This window comes from Crotalus tigris, unplaced genomic scaffold (genome assembly GCF_016545835.1).
Source record: "Crotalus tigris isolate CLP2741 ecotype Arizona unplaced genomic scaffold, ASM1654583v1 scf7180000017881.257975618366:2651188, whole genome shotgun sequence".
NCBI classification, from domain to species: Eukaryota; Metazoa; Chordata; class Lepidosauria; order Squamata; family Viperidae; genus Crotalus; species Crotalus tigris.
This window is the reverse complement of record NW_024096698.1, coordinates 1336490-1353373: the sequence shown is the minus strand read 5'-3', so window position 1 is coordinate 1353373 and position 16884 is coordinate 1336490. Positions and strand designations below refer to the sequence as shown.

Here is a 16884-nt window from a genome sequence, read left to right as displayed (position 1 = left end):
ATTTTTTGCGGTATGGGAAAAATGGATAAATTTTATACAACATAATTTGGATATGGAAAAATATTATTTAGCCTTTTTATAATTTGTAATGATTGTTTTTTCTTTCTTTCTTTCTTCTTTTTCTTTTTTATATATATACATTTTTTACGTATTATTATTCATATATATATTTTTTTTTATATATATATATTCTTCGTCTACTTTCTTCTTTCTTCTTTCTCTCTCTCTATTCTTTTTTTATTTTTTTTTTCTTTTTTAGTATATATTATTCATTTTAAAGTTTATGTTATGCATATTATTATTATATATATTATTACTGTGATTATTATTATTATTAATTATTTTATAAATTGCAAATGTTATTTTTAAAATATTTCTTAAATAATCCTATATTCAGTTCTGGGAAGTCGGGGGGTGGGTGGGTGGGGTGGTTGGGGAGGGGAGGGTGGATTCTTATTTGTAAAACTTTTGAAAAATTTTAATAAAAAAAAAAAAAAAAAAAAAATAGCTCGCCCTTCCTTTGGTTCCATCTATCAGTGTTGAGGAAATTTGTAAAGATACATTTTTCAAGATACATTCCCCACAGTCAGAAATGAAGAAGCTTCTTGGATGAAAAGCAGAACATCTTCAAGGAAAACAAAGAAAGTACAGCTGCTTTTTGAAAAAGCATCTTACAGAAAAGCTATTATCTGGATGACTGAGAATCTCCCTAGATATTTGTAAAAATACATTTTTTCCAGGCTTTTGTTAGCTGATTTAATATTACTTTATTTTTAATATATACTTTTATCTTTTGATATTTTGTCTTTGTTTTTAGCTTATATTATCTTCTTTTAGTCTTTTTAGAGCAGAAAGATGAGCTTTAAAAAAGTATTTTTCAAACTTGGCAACTTTGAGATATGTGGACTTCAGTTCTCTTAATTCCCCAGTCAGATGAGACCATGGCAATAAAAATGAGGCATGGACTCCTGACATTTATTATTGTAGGGTACAATAACAGAATTGTGGAAGCCTCTTCCTCTCCTATACCAAATACAATTAGTCCTCAACTTACAATAGTTCATTTAGTAGATCGTTCAAAGTTACAACAGCACTGAAAAAGTGACTTATGACCATTTTTCACACTTACAACCATTGCAGCATCATAGTCACATGATCAAAATTCAGATGCTTGTCAGCTGGTTCATATTTATGATGGTTGCGGTGTCCTTACAACCTTCTGACAAGCAAAGTCAATGGGGAAGCCAGATGCATTTAACAACCGTGTTACTAACTTAAGAAATGCAATGATTCACTTAACAACTGTGGCAAAAAAGGTTGTAAAATGGAGCAAACTCACTTAACACTCAATTGTGGTCGTAACTTGAGGACTATCGGTATGGAATTGAGGTGAAGTTATTCTGTGTTTTTTTTCTTATGCCTACCTTTTTTCCAAGACTAAGCTGATTTTCATTTTTCTTTATTAGATTCTCATGAAAGTTATCTCCACATCTTCTAAAATAACACCAACATTATTTTATTTAAAATTGTAAGTAGAAAACTAACATTAAATTTACTTAAAAGGATAAATCACCAACTGTTGGATTAAGGCTGCTGAGGGTAAACAAAGTTAAAACAAAAATATTGCATAGCACATCCCAGATTACTTCACAAACCCTTAGACAATCATTTAAGTTAGAGACCGAACTCCCCCCAATATTTTGGGGATAGTGAACTACATTTGAAATTTTAGAAACATGATATTTTGCAAAATGACTGCTGGAAATTTCACCATGGCTTTCATGGCTGTTTTACACCTTCTTCTCATTTAGTGACCACAAACCATCCCTCAAATTAGAAGTGAAATCATCACTAAGTGAAATGGTCACTAGGCAAGCATGTGATTGCGAGAGAGATTTTGCAAAGATTACTGGGTTCCATCATCTCCTTTAGATAATTATAATAACCAGACCTTAAGCAGTTTCACATAGAAGGCTTTTGTTATCAAGTGCATGAAATTTAGTCCTGAGTGACCATGTTGATTGGAAAATATTTTTTTTTAATTATTATTACCATATTTGCAAAAAATGTACTAAATGAGGTAGACTCTAAATTAGAAGTGCTTATACTTACTATTCCTGTTTTTTTCTGGGCAGGCTTGCACATTTCCAAAATAAAAACTATAAGCAGTTAAACACAAATACACAATGGCAGTCCTGGTGGAAATTCATCCTAGACCAAATGAAGATTTTGTATTCTTTGAGTCAGCTAGTCTAGAAGTTATCCTGCAGGGCAGTTTGTAGTAAAGAAGGAGAGATTAATGTGGCCAGACCAAACTGAAAAGTAGCAAAGAAAGAATTTATATTTTATATTTTATCTCTCTGAAGATATAAAATAGGGTGCAGTCACTAAGCTGTGATTCTAGTTCAAAGAATTCTTGAGACAATATATAATTACTATAAAATAATTCTTCTTATATCAGGTATGAATACTGTGCATTTTGTCTGTCTAAGTTGTTCAAAATAAGCTTCCCCTGCTATGTTGCTATGAAACCTGCTACGCTCAAAAATCCTTAAAATAATTAAAATTGCTGAACACTTGGAACAGTTGTTTTTTCAAATGGAATACAGTGATTGCCTTGTTTAGCAGTTATGATGGTGATGAAAAAGTAATTTTATGTCCAGTCCTCAAGGTTATAACCTTCATAGGCCTGTAAAGCAAAGGAAACCTGAAGTAAGATCATAAATATAGTCATGGTTTCACTTAGCAGATGCTTCACTTAACAATCGAGTTACCACTTCCACTTGTGGTTGCTAAACAAGGACTATCTATAATAATTGCTCCCTGGAAAGATTAAGAATTTTCATTTATTTTCCTATTAAATAGAGAGTTCCTGATGTGTATTTATTTTATCCACTCGTGAAGGTAGACAGAATTAAGCATTTAGAATGCCAGCTTGATATTTGCCCAAGAATTAAAATCATGTGCTCATTCATTTATAAAGCCTCAAAACTGCATGAGATTAGGTGATACTTATACTGAGACATAATAAGTGCTTATATGCAGTTTGAATCCTGGGAAATAGCCAGTTTAAAGGGCAATAATGTTCCTTTAAATGGTATGTCGATCACACATTTATTCGAATATTCTGTTTAAAACTACTCACATTTTAAATTAACTATATAGGTATATATAGGTATACATGCCTCTGACATTTTCTCTGCTTTTCTTTTGTGATAAAATATTTAAATAAGTAGAATATTTGCAATCCTCAGGTTGACAGTTTTATGGATTATACGTATTTTTGGGTTATAACTTTAAAGCCTTTTTTCATACATGTCTTGAACTATGTGATTAGTGGATAAAGTTGTGTTGAATACAGGTCCCTACCAAAAGCAGAAATTAAGAATAGCAAGATCATCAACTATTTGGGAGAAAAGGAAAGAGTTGTTGAATCTGCATTTTGCTCGCAAAAATATCAAACTCATACCTGAATAAAATAGCAATAGCAATTTAAGACTTATATACCACTCCATAGTGCTTTACAGCCCATTCTACATGATTTATAGAGTCAGCATATTGCCCTCAACATTTTGGGTCCTCACTTTACTGACCTCGGAAGGACGGAAGGCTGAGTCAAAAGTGAGTTGTTCAAAATTGAACTCCTAGTGAGTACTGCATTCTAACCATTGCACCACCACGGAAATAAAACATTCTTAAGAAAGGAGGGCAACATTTCTGTCCATCCTTAAAGCTCCGAGAGAACAAGAAAGAAAAATCAATAGAATTATGGAATGACTGTGGCCTTAATGTACAACAGTTATACTATCTGTTCAGCCAATATTCCAAGTATAATATAGGGCTTCCTGCCTATATTATACCTCCAAGGTCCCTTCCATCTGTGTTATTCTGTTAATGTTGATTTACATAATGATACTAATGTCACAAAGATTATTACAGGTAGTCCTTGACTTACAACCACAACTGAGCCCAAAATTTCTTTTGCTAAGCGAGACATTTATTAAGTGAATTTTGCCTGTAATAATCTTTGTGACATTAGTTTATGACCTTTCTTTCCACAGTTGTTAAGTGAACCTGGCTTCTTCATTGACTTTGCTTGTCAGAAGTTTGCAGACGTGATCACAGGACATTGTAACAGTTATAAATGCATGCCATTTGCCAAGTGTTTGATTTTTCATCATGTGACTATGGGGATGCTGCAGGGGTTGTCAATGTGAAAAAAGGGCATAAGTGTTATGACCCAGGTGGTCAAGGCAATGCAGGCTTCCAGAGAGTTCTTTATTTCTCTTAACAAATGTTCCAGCCAATGGCCTTCCAACAACCGGTAAGACTCCACCCTCATTCTACCCTGAAGGCAGCCACCCTCAGTCCCCCAAACAACATCCCCTGCAATACCAAGAAAGCCCCCAGAGTAGGAGCACATTCACAGACAAGGTCAAGGGTTCCAAGTCCAATCCACCAGGCAGGGTCCAGGCACAAGACTAGGGCAGTCCTCAGGACAAGAAATAGGTCCCAGCAAAGAAGCAGTTCCAAAGCCCTAGTGAAACAAAGGCCAAACGTAGCCCCCACAGAAGGATGAGGTCCCAAATAAAATGTGAAGAGCAATCTTCAAAGTGAAGCAAAGCAAACAGCAACAGGCATGAGTAAAAGGCAGGAGAGTGTAAGCCAAGGCAAACAATTGTTCCTGGCAAAGACTAACTCCCCACGGCTTCTCCTCAAGTTACTCCCCTCCAGGTGTTCCTCTTGAGGAGGTGTGGGGTGACCTCCTCCTGAGTAGTCTTGTACCCTTCTCTGGCCTTGCCTATGCTCCACTCTTCTTGCCCTTGGATCAAGTGGAGCAGGCAGCTGTTCCTCGTCAGAGAGATGGGCTGCCTATCAGCACCACTGCTGGTCAGTAGCCAATCCTCCCTTAGCTCTGTGCAGGCAGGCAGCTCTCCGTCTAGTCAACCACTTTCCCCAATGCCTGAGGGGCCTGAAACAGCATCGTCTCCAGCCCCTGGTGTGCTTTCTATAAGATGGTCCCAGCTCCAACTCCTCTTCTTCCTCCTCCTCCTCCTCCTCTTCTTACTCCTCCTCCTCCTCCTCCTCCTCCTCCTCCTCCTCCTCCAAACCAGCCACTCAGGGGGCCATGAAAATAATTCACTTTTTTCAGTGCTTTTGCAACTTCAAACAGTCACTAAACAAACTGTTGTAAGTTGAGGACTGCCTGTATTCAGGTTTATATTGTTGAATTCTAGTTCCCATCAGTCCTTAGTCAATATGGTCAAAAACAAAGCTTGTAAATTGAAGTCCATTACAAGTAGTCCTCGACTTATAACTTAGTGACCAACCAAAGTTATGATAGACCCCCCCAAAAAAAAGATACCTAGGCCCCAGATTAGAAGTTCTAACAGTCAGGCCCCTCCTAAAGTCATATGACTGCATTTTTTGTTCTTGGCAACTGGCCCACATTCACAGCCATTTGCAGTATTGTACAGTCATGTGACTGCTATTTGTTACATTTTTTGCCAGAAACCAATATTTACTACTAATTTCTAGACAATAGATTTGCTTAGCAATTTTAATTCACTTAACAGCTGTGGTGATTCATTTAATGACCTCTGCAAAAAAAAGCTCACTGCTGTGTGTGCCGCATTACCAATACCTTGGAGAATCAAGGAATTCTAAACAATAGCTGGATATTTCAAACTATAATAAGAAAAGAAGTCAATGAAGGAATGTAAAAATATTGCAGTCCTGGAAACAAGGTAGATTTGAGTAAAGTAAATCAACTCGAATATTAAATATAGATTTAGTTCAGAAGTTGCTTAAAAGAATGTGCTTACAATAAGCAAGCTATGAATTGTATGTAAACTATATGAAATATAAGCTCAAAGGAATACTATTGGAGTAATGCCTCTTGTGTATAAGTTTGTACATGTTCCAGTTGTACTGATCTCGTCTGTGATTATTGGTACACACATTAAGAACCATCATGGATTTTCTCTGTCATGACCTTTTTCCTTTGTCAGTTTGGTCTCACTTTTGAGACATTAACTTTCTTTTGTGTTAAATAAACTAGAGATGTACAAAACACTATTCCAGGTGGGCTGAGGATAGATTGTTTGGGCATCTAAATTTTCAATAGTAAATTTTATTTTGATGTTTTAAAGACATGGAATACACTGAACGCAAACTGTGTAGAAACTTGAAGAAATGAATTCTACAAAGAAGTTTGAATAATTGGCAGATCTGTAAATACAAAATTAGTTTTTTTTTAGGAAAGCCTATTCTAAAATAACCCATCAGATATGATATTTTCTTTTACAAGTCTTTTCTTATCATAGTGTCTCATCTTCCCACACAAAATTACAAAAGCAATATAGGATGTTCACAAAAGAAATGTAGGATAATTTGAAGAACCTCTGTCAAAGTGATTTTTTTGATATGAAGATTTCCTTCCTGAAGGTGAAAAAAGGTCTTTTCAGAGACTTGTTTTCAACAGTTAATGCACAGAAAGCAAAATTGAGATCTATTTAAGAGTTCAGACATCAGATCTGCAGTTAGCAATAAAAGGCCCCTAAAACCATAAAGCTGTACTTTAATTCTGCAGTTTAGAATGACATAGTCAGCACTGAGTTATTGTCATTGCAAAGATCATACTTCTAGTATACATGGTGAAAGAGAGAAAGAGAGATGGGGGGAGGGAGGGAGGGAGAGAAAGAGAGAGAGAGAGAGAGAGAGAGAGAGAGAGAGAGAGAGAGAGCTTTATGGCATAAGAAAAGCTGTAGGCTATGAAATTCAAGTAAATAAACATCAAACTTGTGCTGAATCACATTTTTAATCCCATTTCTTTTTTTAAAAAAAGTATCCCAATTTAATGGAAAAGTAGCAATCTCCCCTGAATAAAATATTATCTATCATCTATCTACAGTATCTGTCTGTTTGTCTGTCTGTCTTTGTCTTTGCCTCTGTCTCTACCACTATCTCTATGTCTCTATCTCTTTCTCTATCAATTCTCTCTCTCTCTCTCTCTCTCTCTCTCTCTCTCTCTCTCTCTCTCTCTCTCTCTCTCTCTCTCTCTCTCTCTCTCATCTTTTAAAGGAGAAGAAAGCATTGGTAAAATTTTCCTGGTTTGAATTTGTTTTTCTTATTTGAGCTATATGACAATGTGTATTTGTGTATGTGAACTCAATAAAAGAGAACTTGTTCCTCTTTTAATCCTTTCTTTTCAAAAATCTTTGGAAATTATTAGATAGCCAGGTCTCAGATGTTTAATGCCTGCTTCACATATGGTGAGGATGCTCTGAAGAAACTAAAGACAGTGAACTTCCGATTGAAAATATTATATAATAATTTTAAATTGTTTTGCTGAATTTTTACTCCTTTTCCCCAATTTGGTTAACTAAAAGGCAAAAGAAAAATGAGGTAAAAGAGACTAGGAGAAAAGGCAAATTTTGAAAGAAATTCATTTTTGTTTTTTCTTTAGTCTGTTAAGTTTATAAGGAGGCACTGTCAATTCCTTACAACCTGAAAGGCCAGATTTGAGACAGATCATCCCCAAGAAGGTCTAGCTTGTTTTTTCAAGCATCAGGGCAATGATAAGGGGCCCAGGCAATTGGTTCCTTTGGATCTAGACACAATGATCATTCCAATGAATAAATAAATTTTAAGTTTTAAACTTAAGCAAAAAATTTTAAAAGCATAATATAAAAAGCATCCGCACCAAGCAAGATGATACTCAAATCTCTTACAAGCTGTCAGGAATTCTTTAATAACAACAGCAGAGATATCCCAATTTCCAAAGTATCCAGAACTAGGTTTTGTGCAAAAGCTTTCTACAAACAACAACAACACCATTGTTTTTATCACGGCCCTATTATAGTCATGAGAATGCAAGACCTGGAAGACCTGACCTTGACTGCATGGCACATGATTCTAGGATGGGAACAGAAAGTCTCAGATTTTCAGATTTGCAGTATGATTCTATTTCTTATCCAGCAACCAAAAGTAAAGGACAAGTAGGTTCACTCATAATGAGTTCTAAACTATTGGAATGGTCTTAATATAAAGAAAAAATCTAAATATGTTACCAAATTCCTTGAAATAACAATGGTTTGCTATTACATAGCAGTGTGGTCAGTAAGAGTGACATTGAGTGTTAGCGCATGTACAGAAGGAGCACTTCAGAGGCTTCTCATTATGCCATGCTTCATATAATGCCCAAGTGACAACACGGCACAGTTACATTGGTATTTTAAGAAATATTGTCAAATACATCTCTTTAAGCAGCCTTCTCTTTTTGAAAGCACAAACAGAGCTTTCTGAGGTGAGAATACCACTTTCAAGGGCATTGCATTTTTGACACACATTCTTTCTTCACTGAAGTACATGGTCCCATGGATATTGTATCTTAAGACATTGTCCCATTCTCTTGGATTTCACATTTGTTTTCTATTCTCACTCTACCTGGTCAGGCTGCCTACGTTTTTGAAGATATCCGAGTTCTGAAAAACATTCATCAAGCACAATTAGAGGTCTCTGAAAATAACAGAAGAGGTAATTGTTCTGTTCTGTATCAGAGTGCCCAACTTTTTCTAGGCTGAGCACTATGCTTGGACTTTGAGGGGCACACCAGGAGCTGTGTTCCAAAAAGTAGTAGATGGGGTTCTGATAAAAACCAATGTTTTCATTTACATTTGAAATTAAATATAGTCAGTATGATTATTCTCCTATAATGCAGTTAATCTCTTGTGTCTCCCTAAACATTCTAGTTTGAAAACAACTTTTTGAGATCTTATGAGCTATTCACTCAACCCCTAGATACCAGGTCATGTAGTATGATCTAGAGCAGGAGTGGGGGACAATGCCCCCCTTATGACTTGTGAACTTCAACTCCCAGAAATCCTGAGCCAGCATGGGGCACAGGTAATAAAAAGGCCATCATTTCCCACTCCTGATCTAGAGAATAAACAAGTTATCTAAATACAATATTATGGGAATATATATTATGGGAAAAGGACATCATAACATATCACAGTTCCTGAATAGGTTTTAGCCACAGTTTTGTCTATGCATACATAGAGTTCTATGAGTTCTGAGACCTACTAGAAACCAAGTAAGTTGCTGTATATGTAAGTACTGGTGTTTTGTAGATAGATATGTTTATACTTAGCATGGGAGAACACAAGGAGAGAAGAAATGACATACCTACATATTATCCAGAAACAAAGTAATTCTATAAACCACAGTTTTAGAAAGGGATGGAATCGTTTTCTTTGGCCTGAAAGCCAGCCTGACTACAACTAAGTACAAAAAGCAATGTGACATCAGGGATAGGGTCCTTCATTGATATAGTTCTTTGACAAGTATTTGGGAACCTAGTAATACAGCAATAGCATTTATATACCACTTCATAGTGCTTTATAGCACTCTCTGAGCAGTTTACAGAATCAGCATATTTCCCCCAACGATCTGGGTCCTCATTTTTATCGACCTCAGAGGCTGAATCAACTTTGAGCTGGTCAGAATCAAACTCCTGGCAGTGGGCAGAGTTAGCCTGCAATACTGCATTCTGACCACTGCACTACCACCTGTATAAGTATGTGTATGTATATGTGTACGTGCATTTGTCTGCCTAAGTCTATGTCTATCTAATCTATATCTATGACACATATACATACACACAGAGAGAGATTCTCCTACTTATTTCACATGCATCTGGTTTCACACGTTACATATATTTCTACATAGGCAGGAAGTGAATAATCACATACTTGCAAACTGAAATAATGCAACTGATCTTTGATTTATTTTGTCATTGGGCAGAGAATATTTACCTTTGGTGAGCAAAAAAATAATAATTATTATAAGCAGAGGGATTTCTTTTTTTATTGCACTTTTGAATTCCTGTTAGATTACATAGTTAAAAGAGAATTTATTCCTTTTCTATTAATTATAAATAAGAGTTCCTTGGAGCTGTATTAAATAAGGAAAAAAAGATTTAACATTTGATAATTTTATCAACCAATCTAAGGCATTTCCTGGCACAGCCTGGCCTAGTCATCTAACATTTCCCCATCTACAAATATCTAGTATTTGCTGATTTTCTGACTGCCTTCCTGTACTTGCAAAGTAGGCTCACAAAAAAGAAAAAGAGAAAAAGAGCACCACTTTCTAAATCAGTATGTTCTTTTCCCTTTAAACCTTTTTTTTCCCCCTCATAGGCTCATTCTCAGCAACAGCAAAAGGCGGGAAGTTTCTTAATTAGCAATGGAAAACCTTAAATAAATTGGACATATATCAGAGACATATCAGAAGGGAAATATTTATTTGAATGGCTGGCATTAGTTCCTTTGATACCAGCTGGTGCTGGGAAAGTCAAATGTGAAGGAGTTTTTTTGTGACTATGATATGGAGACAATGAAATACTGCCTTAGTAATTTTTTTAATACTGATGTATATTGCAAAAAGAAAAAGAAAAAAGCCAAGTGAACAAAATAAGGATTATTAGAAATGAAAAACATCAGTTAAAAATTTAAGAAGTGGACAATTTAAGCCCACAAGGATGCTTTATGTTAAGCAGGAGGGGTTGATAAGAATCCAACAGAAAAAAAGCACTTTTTTTCTATCCACTACTGATAGGGGGTGTAAAAAAAAGACTATTTTCTATTTGTTTTCTCATTTCTTTTCAAATTTCAAATTACTGCTTCTCCCCCTCTCTTTCAAAATCCAAAATTGGTTACAGGAAAATACTACTAAAACTCTAACCAACAATCAAAACTTAATTAACATAACCATCAAATTGCAGTCAAGTCTATTGCCGGCAAGAATAATGTTATTATTATGTTGACAGAAACTTTTTTAAAAAAGAAAAAACAATGAACAAGAAATTGTGTTGAAATGACTAAAAAAGAATCAGCCACTCAGACTTCTTGAATCCTTCCCCAAAGAACAACGTCTTGAAAGTAATAAGAGGACAAGGAAATTGGAGAATATTTTTTTGGAGGAAGGAATTCAGGGGACAATGAATAGTTCAGTGAGGGAATTTTGCATGAACAACTTACCAGAATACCTAAAGGCTGCAGAAAATGGTGGTATGCCAGCTCTAATTTATTTGGGGGCCTTCATTCTGTCATGGAATATGCAGATTCCCAGGAAGGAGAAGAGTGTCCCAGTGGAGCAAGAGACAACTCGGTTTAGATAGTCTGGGTCAGGGGTAGGCAACCTCGGCTCTTTTATAACTCATGGACTTCAACTCCCAGAATTCCTGGGAGTTGAAGTCCATGAGTCATAAAAGAGCCGAGGTTGCCTACCCCTGGTCTGGGTGAAAAAAAGAAAGTGAAGACATTGTAAGGATCTACCTCAGCTAAGCCACCCAAGAAAGCAGAACTCTTGAAGCAAGCATTGTCTCAAAAGGAAACTTTTATTAGGGGCTGGTGACAGCAGGGAATCAATGCAAGATCTGAGAGAAAAACCCGTGAAGCGATATATTAAAAGTAGCATTCAATACTCCTCCCCCCAGTGTCCCAGTGTTCATTTGAATCCCAGCCAATCCACAAGTGGCATCATGTTTTGGTAACCGGTCTTTTTGGAGGGCTGTTCAAGGTTTCTCTCACTTTCGATTTCTTTTGGCTCCAAGCACAAACTGTCTCTCAGATAAGGGTGAGACATTCTACCCCCTGGGGGAAGGGCAACAAGGCAACAAAGCAGACAGTGCAAAGCATCCCCAAATGCTCCCCCCTCCCAACAGAATGGCAGGCACCAAAGAAACTACGAAGCTAAAATAAATGAGGATACATTTCTATGGGGCCTGACAGACACCTCCCCCTTAATAGTTCCCAGATTATATATTTTATGGAACAAGTAATCTGCTTTACTTTGAGAAAATTTCTGACTATAGGTAAGGAGCAACAAAGAAATTTGCTTAGAAGACTCACAATGTGTCTTTCTGGGGTCTTGGGGTCTGACAACTCAAAATGAAATCCAGATTATTAAGAATGATACAAAGTAATTCAACATCCCGAACAGAACAGAACAGAACAGAATAGAATAATTTGGCTAAGTGATTAGATACACAAGAAATTTGACTCCAGTTCAGAAGCTCTCAATGTACAATGTACAATAGGAACCTTTTTAATGACAAAAATTATACATTTTAGAGTATGTAATAATAATAATAACAACAACAACAACAACAACAACAATGTTGGAAGGGACCTTGGAGGTCATCTAGTCCAACCCCCTGTTTCAGGCAGGAAACCCTATACCATTTCAGACAAATGGCTGCCCAGTCTCTTCTTAAAAACTTCCAGTGTTGGAGCAGTCACCACTTCTGGAGGCAGGTTTTTCCACTGGTTAATTGTTCTAACTGTCAGGAAGTTTCTCCTTAGTTCTAGGTTGTTTCTCTCCTTGATTAGTTTCCATCCATTGCTTCTCGTCCTGCCTTCTGGCGCTTTGGAAAATAGCTTCACTCCCTCTTCTTTGTGGCAGCCCCTGAGATATTGGAACACTGCTATCATGTCCCCCCTCGTCCTTCTCGTCATTAAACTAGACATACCCAATTCCAGCAGCCGTTCCTTATATGCTTTAGTACACTGATCAATATGTATATATGTAGATATAAAAGTGGATGCAGCCATTTCTCTGCCTGCTTCTCTTATTCTTTTTCTTCAATATTCTTTCTCTTCAATATTCTTTGCTCTTGATTCTCTACTGAAAGCTTTTATACAATAAATTTCAAGAGTTGGACCTTAAATGACAAATGGATGCAGAAGATCTAGGTGAATATTACTCCAGGACAATGTCCTAGCTGCCAATCTGCTATTTTATGCTTTGAGAAGACAGAGGATAAGAAATATTTAATCATGTTACTTCAAGTAGTTTGCAAACAAGGCAACATTAAATAATGGATTTGAAAATGATGCATTGGAATCCTGAAGGACTGACTTATGTTTGTCCACAATGCACAAAGGCAGAAAAAACCTGGTAATATCAGAACTATGGGCACATTCTAAAAACATATTCAGATGCAGAGTTATGATGCTTATTTGTGATTAAGCCTCTCTGAATGTCATGGGATTTGTTTCTAAATGGCTTTATTTTGTTAGATCTTTCCCGTGGTAGCTCCTTTGTGCTGTATTTGTCATGTATATTTTCTATGAAAGAAAAATAATGCTTTTTTCATACAATATTCTCAAATGACACATAGTTTCTTATAAAATAATTGTATATGATGATATAAAATGTTCAGTTATAAAACTTTATATTATAATGATCGGTTTCGGCTCTTGAACATTATCTAGAAGTACCCTTACTTTACAAATATTCAATAGCTTTTAGTCCACATAGCTCACAGATGAGGCAGTTAGAGAAAAGCGGATTTAATTATATAAGAATGGGCTGCTGAATATAGCAATAACAATAGCACTTATATACCACTCCATCATGCTTTATAGCACTCTTTGAGTGGTTTACAGAGTCAGCGTATTGCTCTCAACATTTTATTGGCCATGAAAGAATGGAAGGCTGAGTCAACCTTGAGCAGTCAGGATCTAGTGAACAGAGTATACAGAACAATACTGCATTCTAACCACTGAACCACCAGGGCTCTTAGATATAGTCAAAGGTTCATCAATCAAGCAGTCAATCCTACAGTTACCAATCAGATATGTTTCACAGGTTCATAAACATCAACAGACAGATAAAAAATATTGTTCCCTAATTTCATGGAGTTAGCATATCATCGTCAAATCTAATAGTCATCAATAGCCTAATCTTGCATTAATTTATCTTTTAAAACCATCTGAGTTATGAACTAACCCAACTTCTGATAGCAGTGAGTGCCATAGTTAACTATCCATTGCCTAAAGAAGTATTTAACTTAATTGAAGTCTTCTCTGAAATCCTTATGACTTCAACTATATCACTTTCTCAACAATACAGAATTGGTTTTCTACGTTTCAGGATATAAGAGATGGAGTCTAGTCTAGCCTACAATCCTGGAGTTTCCTGGAAGTTTCCCACCAGAATGTTAACCAAGTCTTTGCCTGATTAACTTGTATGAGACAGATGTTGTCAAAAAATTTGGCTTGAATACAAGAAAGCTTTGTATTCAATATTTTATCACATTTATTAAGGCATTGACAAGTTCTTCTTTTAAAAAGTCCAACTAAATCTCTTCATCTCCTCTGGTTTTCTTCAATATTTCAACATGAAAGCAATTATGTTCCACTTTCATAAGGATGAGGAGTGGTCAGAAAGAAAAGGGCAATCCTACTATAGCTACACATACAAGGGTTCATTTACATGTAGCTGCATGTACCATATATAAAGGTGAGACATCTTTTTAAGGTAAGTGCTGGAAAGGGGAATCAGGGACCATAATTTGACCTACTCACTTTTCAAAAGGTTGTGAGAAGTTATCTGATCATAGTGATATGATGACATCACTAAAAAGAATCGATTATTCATTGTGACTAGAAATTTAATCTAATTCAGTAGCAGGTTGGACTAGAAGAACTCCAAGGTCACTTCCAACTCTGTTATTCTGTTAATCAGTAGAACAGCTTGGCCTCAGAAGTTGTGGGTGCTTCAACACTGAAGGTTTTTAAGAAGAAATTGGATAGCCATTTGTCTGGAATTCTATAAGGAGAGGATTGAACTAGAAGACCTCCAAAGTCCTTTCTAACTTTGTTATTCTATATTCTGTTCTCTGACTGTTCTTCTTTCCCTATAGCAAAGGGAAGATATGATTTTTCCCCACTTTCTTTCTCCTGATAAACAGTACTGAGATGGATTTTCTCTGAAGAAAAGGTCAAATGGTTGCAGTATACTGATCAGGTTCTCCTCACTAATGTAGGAGTGGGGAGGTACAAGAGGATTGTGCAAAAGACTCAATCCAGCACATACCCAAGGAAGCATTGCAAATCACTGAGCTTGAAAAGGTTGCTTGTATAACATGCAATAATCTGTCCAAAGTGAATCTTTCCAGCTGTGCATGTCCATTGAATAAGTATAGATGCAGGCATATCTGAGATACAGCCACACCATTCCTCTCTTACATATCACAATGATGTGGCATAATAATGGATATGATTAACCTTGAAAAAAAGTAATTTCTCTTTCTGGAGAAGAGAACTTATTGACCCAAAAAACACAATGGAAGATTTTGCATTCTACCAAAGTAGGTAACCTAGGCGACTGTTAGCATATTATAGAACAAGAAAGCACAGAAAGCCAGGAATATTCTAACAATGCAAGTTATATAAAGAATTAATAGAGAATGGAAAGAAGTTTGAAATAAAATCTCCAGTTTGTAGACAGAGCTAGATGTTCAAGCCTAATTGACAACTAAAGACAGGAAGGAGGCTGGAAGTGCTGATATGTTAGAAGTGGCCACCTGGCAAATCAGAATCAGCCATTACCACAAGAATATATGGATGTTTATGGTTAGGGCTGTGGTTTTTAACCAATAGGTAAAAGCAAATAAAACTTTTATAGATTCCTGAATCTAAATCATAATAGTCCTGAAGAGACACAAGTTGAATCATAAAGAACAAAAGATTATATTTTTTTACAGAGGCAAAAAGAAAGAGAAAACATTGAACAAAATAGGAACTACCTGACATAGCAAAGAGTCATTAAGGTAAGTTAAGGAACTAAATCCCAAATAAGGCGACAGATGTTTATTAAATTGACCAGCAACAGGGTCATCATACTGCCCCATAAGAAAAGTCAAAAGTCAAGGCAGACTAATGAACACAGCCATGTCCACCCAAAGTGCAGGTAGTCCTCAACTTGTGATCACAATTGAGTCCAAGATTTGTATTGCTAAGCAAGACAGTTTATTTCTCTCTGAAATGAATACTAGAATGCTAAAAGTTGTTTTTAAAATATTCATCAATGCCTTTTGGAAAAAAAATGTTACAAAACATTGCAATTCATCACCGCTCATCTGTCTTGAGATGAGGTTCTCTTACATGAACTGTAGCCAAGAGAGTTTATTGAAAATGTGAGGAAGGAAAAAAAATAATAAATGGATTTGCTTTCCCTGTGCAAACAGAATGAATGTCCTGACTGTTTTAATGGAAGAACTCATTTTAACATTTGGAACTTTATGATAGGCTTAATATAAGAGCTATCTGAAGCTTATGCTAATGTTGCCCTTCTTATTCAAGCTGGACTAATTACTGCTAAAGATTACTTTTCCAGAATTTTGAAACCCACTTTTGTTTTCTACCACTCTTGCCAAAAGTCCTTGTATAGATTAATGCCAATTATGCAAATTTATTTCACTACTGTTAAAGCATTCTCTCCTTCTTCCTCTCTCCAACCCTTTTGAGCTTGATGTACATATAAGACTATGCCAACAACTCCTAATCTGAACAGCCACATCTTCATGTTGCTGAATTTTGGACTAGTTACCAGAACTAGACAGAGAAATCCTTTGTCATTTTTTTAACCAGGTATTCAGTTGATGGAAGATAAGGACAAAAGAGTTTTTGAGAAATTTATGGATGGAATATGGCATTCTTACATTTCCTTAGTTACCAAGTAGCCGAGAACTATACGTGAGTATCTTCAATTAAACAGCCACCTCTCTTCTAGGCTCCTTCCCATAACTCACTTCAATCCTAAAGAAATTCTTTAGATTTCCTCCCAGGTACTCATTATTATTATTTTTAAGTGGTGTTTGTTATTTGTGTCCAGCTTCTGTAGTGATTGTTTTGTTTCTTTTCCCAGGATACCTTAGCCAAGGAACTGAGCTCCCTCTCAGGTTAGATATGCTGCAAACAACCTTTGACTGACTCATAATAATTGTTCATCTAATCTTTGCAAAATGGCTCTGGCTGATTAAGTTTTCACACAGGGAGTTATTTGTAATCCCAGGAGATATCAAAGACT

The 16884-nt window shown here is 36.0% G+C and overlaps 1 long non-coding RNA gene across 1 annotated transcript in view; it reads left to right on the top strand.

The window, feature by feature from the left end:
• LOC120308181 overlaps positions 1-16669 on the top strand; it is a 90021-nt gene extending 73352 nt beyond the window's left edge. The window contains exons 2-3 of the long non-coding RNA XR_005556774.1: positions 15560-15625; positions 16446-16669. This is a non-coding gene — a long non-coding RNA (uncharacterized LOC120308181). The remainder of the gene's footprint in view (positions 1-15559; positions 15626-16445) is intronic.
• Positions 16670-16884: the final 215 nt, after the last annotated feature.